The sequence below is a fragment of the Festucalex cinctus genome, chromosome 9 (assembly GCF_051991245.1).
Source record: "Festucalex cinctus isolate MCC-2025b chromosome 9, RoL_Fcin_1.0, whole genome shotgun sequence".
In the NCBI taxonomy this organism is placed as follows: domain Eukaryota; kingdom Metazoa; phylum Chordata; class Actinopteri; order Syngnathiformes; family Syngnathidae; genus Festucalex; species Festucalex cinctus.
The window spans coordinates 28,062,018-28,067,074 of record NC_135419.1 but is presented as its reverse complement, the minus strand read 5'-3'; the positions used below and the strand labels follow the sequence as shown (position 1 = coordinate 28,067,074).

The window sequence follows — 5,057 nt, the reverse complement described above, 5'->3', positions numbered from 1 at the left end:
TCTTATTTAATTCTATGTTTCATATTTTCATTACAATGTTTGTAATATTTTCAGATTCAGGCACAGATGAGTTTAACTGGACGGACTTCTGCGACTTTGTGGTGTGGACAAAGTGTGATTGAGCGAGTCCACCCAGATCGCTTGTTTTGGCCAGTTGGAAAAGCCAGAGTTTTTTTTCCCAAAATCCCCTCCTTACCTGAACTGCTCGGGAGAGCATTTACTAGATCAGCAGTGGACTTCCAGTGTTCCTGCTCAGCCGCTGTCACCTACCACTTGCTCATGTACTTCAAAGATGCGGAATAAAGTAGTTTTTTGTGCTGCAGCAGATTGTAAAATCAAATGATATCACTTGAAGTGTGCCAATCTAGACTGCCAAAAGGACAGTGGTTTTGTGACAAGTGTGAAACAAGGATTATTGGGAAAACTGTAACACAGTACTGGTACTTGTCTTACATTAAACAAATTTAAAAGAGAGCAACTTTTTCCTCTGTACATAGCATAATGAAAGTCATTGCGTACCCTATCAACATTACATCATACCGTCATCTCAGGATGGTAGGCACCTGTGCTAAAATAAACTACATTAATTAACAGTTCAATTTTTAACCCTGAAATTACTACATCTAATCATTATTCACTTCATTTTTTGTGCTTTTAGAAATAATAGAGATTTATGCCATTACTTTAAGAGGGACCATATTGCACATTGAGTCAAATCCTGTCATTTGTATTATGTATAGCTTTGTAAACAAACCCAACAACAGAATTTGTATAAACTCTGCCTTTATTAGCGCCAAACAAACAGTCGCATGTTGTCCTCCTCCAATGCTTTGATGCTCGCCTTCGTTTCCATCATGTCATTGGCAATCAAGTCGGTGTGGCATGAGATCCCTAAAGAAAAAAATCACAAAAAAATACGGTACCAGTAATAGGTTTAATATAGTAAAGTAGTATAGTTTTTTTATCAGTGTAAAAGAAATGTACACATTTTGTTGCATTTTTTAATGTATGAACATTGCTACAGGCAAATACTTATTTCTATAAACACTTCCAAATGTCTCTAAAATATAAGGTGCATGTACACACACAAACAAACACATACATTCACTCATGCATACAATATATCATGTAATGAATTCTGAGTGGCATACCAGAGTCAATGATGTCAGCAGTACTTGAGGGTACAGGTTACTGGAGCCATCTGGCTGCATAACTGCAACAATCTCTGCCACTTCGAGTCGTCTTTTCTTTGCTTGTCTCTCCTGTGCACGTTCATATCTTGGCACCGACTGGGCTGAGACATAGATGTTGTAACTTGGGACCCAACTTTAATGTTGGAGCCCAGTCGGGATGATTGGACAGAAAAACGGGCGCAGGGCGACCTGTTAAAATAAACAAATATATAAACAAATAAAAGATGGAAAGACTGGTTATTTTGCCGCAGTAGGGTGGCCGTGAATAAGTTCTTTAGCATGATGTGTAGGCTACCGGGGGTCTGTTTACTTGCATCACCCCCGGGGGTCTGTCTTCTTGCATCAGCCCCTTCTGTCTCTTTTTTTTTTTCCAAGTTTACATTTTGCCACCAAAAAACATGTTATCGGCATTAAAAGCCCAAGACTAATCAATCCAATTTCAGCAGTAAACACTTTGCACTGGCACTACTTGGGTGAAAATGTTCGATGTTAGCTTTCGGCTAACGTCCGCTAGCCAGCTTGTACTACCGAACTTGCTTGCTCATGAATCCAAAACATAAGCAACTTGCCCATATATGGGCGGTCGAAACGTTATTAATCCTCATGCATTAAATGAAGGTAAACAAGCTTACCGCTCACAAAGTGATCGCTGCACACACGAGCCCAAAGTAACGACTTCCCTCCGGAGTCCGCACTCCTCTGTCTCCAGGCCCTGGTTCCTAATTATTTTCGGAATTCGGAAAAAAGACCGACCATTTTCCCCCTTGGCTTTGTTCGAACAGCCAACGATGCAGCAACAATGTACCATTTTAAACGCAGAAAACAAACGTGATAGATACGTGTTAGACCGAATCGCTACGTAAATGGAGGCCACCCAGCATGGCGACTACGAGAAATCCGAGGCGGAAGTGACGACATGTGCAAGCGACCTATTGCTCGACGGACCTACTCGGTTCCAGGACCCCGGGCTTTGATGCACATAGATACCAACCATAAATTGATTCGGTAAATTTATATTTGGCAATCTTTATGATTAAGTGAAATGAAATAATGAAATAAGTTTTTGTTTTTTAAGTATGGTTATCAGTATATTTTTCTATACTGCTTCCTTTAGTTCACTGTCTATTCACCATAACAGTTGTCCACCTAAAATGTCACTCGTCTTGACTATTATGTGCAACAGTGTGTTGTACAGGCCCCCCCCCCCTTACCTCTACAGCATGTCAAACTTTTTTTCCCCTCTCTCTTTCAGTTATAACTTTGTCATCTTTGGAGGCATTGATGGCTTTTCCCGTAAGGTTGACACAATTTTTTGGATAAAGTGCATACTACATTTGTATACTTGTGTCTCATAGAGGTTTATTTGAATTTGTACTGCAGATAATGTATCTTGGTGCAGCCTCCAACAACCTCGCATCAACCGCTCTGGCATTCTTCCAAGAATCAGTTGAGAAGTTTGGTTTTCCCCTCAGGTATATGAATATAGGCTGAAGGTTAAGGTTATACTCTATAGTTCTACTACAGTGGTGGAAAGTAATATTTACGCAATTACAGTGCTTAAAGATCCCACTTAAAGACATTTTACAATGTACGTTAAAAACCTTACCAATTAAAAATTAACATCTCAAAACGAATTACATGTTCTCTTGTATGATATATAAGGGCTACTTTAATCCTGTTTCTTTCTTGTCCTTGAGTAAGACAAATTATGAATGCAGAACTAGCGTGTTTAACAAATTTATAAAAAATAAAAATTAAAAATTGTATTGCCAGATTCTCTAACCACTCTCATTGCACTGTTGTATATATTAAACATCCATCCATCCATCCATTTTCTTGACCGCTTATTCCTCACAAGGGTCGCGGGGGCTGCTGGCGCCTATCTCAGCTGGCTCTGGGCAGTAGGCGGGGGACACCCTGGACTGGTTGCCAACCAATCGCAGGGCACACAGAGACGAACAACCATCCACACTCACACGCACACCTAGGGACAATTCGGAGCACCCAATTAACCTGCCATGCATGTCTTTGGAATGTGGGAGGAGACCGGAGTACCCGGAGAAGACCCACGCGGGCACGGGGAGAACATGCAAACTCCACCCAGGAAGGTCTGAGCCTGGACTCGAACCGGAGACCTCAGAACTGGGAAGCGGACGTGCTAACCACTCGACTACCATGCCGCCATATATTAAACAATTATTTGTAACTAATTTCCAATACATAGTATATGATATTTCAGTGTTTTGATTTATGTTCCATGTACAGCACTTTGAATACAGCCAATGCAAGTTTTAAAATGCTCTATAAGTAAAGTTCAATTGAATTTTGTCTTCCCTTTAGGGTACGTGCAGATAAAGGAGTGGAAAACGTGGATGTTGCATGTGTTATGTTCACAGTCAGGAACTGGAAGGAGCAGCTTTATTTCAGGGAAGAGTGTTCACAACCAAAGGTTTGTTCAGTAGAATTATGCTGCTAACAGAAAATTGCCATCTCACTGATAACCTGTAGTTGTAGTACAGGTGCCAGGCAGAAAATTAGAATTGCGAGTAAAAGTCCATTTATTTGAATAATTTGAGTGAAACTTTTGTTATTTTGTTTCACCACATACAAAGTGACTACATCAAGCCTTTATCTGTTTCAGTTTTGATGGTTCTGGCAGAAAGACACAAAAATATCATGCAAATGTAACATTTTCCAACAAATTATGTCACTACATTGACGATTACTCGTTATTCAAATTTTCTGACCAGCACCTGTATGTAAGGAATTTACAATTGCTAGCTGGAGTACCATCAAATATCATTTGTCACACTTGCATATGGTGTAATAACATGCAGTATGTGTGAAACATGGTCCAATTTCAAAAGTACTGGGTTATGTCAATCTGCCCCAGGGCAGTTGTGGCTACTTAACAGTAACAGTTTACTACCACCAGAGTGTGAATGTGTAATGTCATGAATAATGTATCCTTTGTAAAGCATCTTTGATTGTCCAGGAAAACACTATATATAAATCAGATGCATTATTATTATGTAAAATAAAGTCATGGTTTTAAATAGGTTTGATATTTTAAATCTTAAATTTTGTCCACTCGAGGATACGAAATATTTAAAATCATTTCACTATTTATGTATTTATTTATTTATGTTAAGGATTGAGCGGCTATGGAGAGACCTGTGGGCATCTGTGTCGTGTGTCTATTATGAACTTCTTCATTACCTTGAAGAAGAGGGCTTCCTGAGCATCACTGATCCAACTCACCTTTTCTGCTGCCACTACGTGTTCCTCCCTCGCCTGCAAGATGACCTAGATAGTTTCCGTAGTGGTTGGGACAACCATCCTTTGAGGACAGAAAGCCAAATGACACCGAACCAGCTCTGGGAGCTCGGCAACACATACTATCCAGCTCCAGGATGTGAAAACACAGAGGTACATGCAAATACTGTACGTGATTTGAATGAATTATGTAGTTCATGATTAGCTATTAATTTAGAAGCTACAGGTACTTCAAATTGTGCCTGTTGTGAACTTCATACAATCTAAAATGATCTGTACTGAATTTCTTTGTAGGGCATTGATATTCCGGACATTGACTGGGAAAGTAGTGGACTTCATTATGATGACCACGTGAGCATTGTTGTCCCACACACAGCATGCCCGCTCACCGATGAACAGCTCACACTTTTCAGAGATGCTGTCAACCCAAGAGCTGATTCTCAATCATTTGGCAGTTACATTTACATTGCTGCTGTTCAGTTTTGTGAGCAATTTCAGTAACTGATTAAACTGATCAGAAAGACTTGTGACTTTGCAGACTTTCATCCCTTTCAGTTATCCATGAAAAGTACAGTCAAATCCACTCAA

General features: G+C 39.8%; 1 long non-coding RNA gene across 1 annotated transcript; it reads right to left on the bottom strand.

The window, feature by feature from the left end:
- Positions 1–355: 355 nt before the first annotated feature.
- LOC144026019 (uncharacterized) lies at positions 356–2,123 on the bottom strand. The gene is made up of 3 exons (XR_013285023.1): positions 1,826–2,123; positions 1,152–1,382; positions 356–891 (listed from the first exon to the last, which is right to left on the bottom strand). It is a non-coding gene; the product is annotated as an uncharacterized LOC144026019 (long non-coding RNA).
- Positions 2,124–5,057: the final 2,934 nt, after the last annotated feature.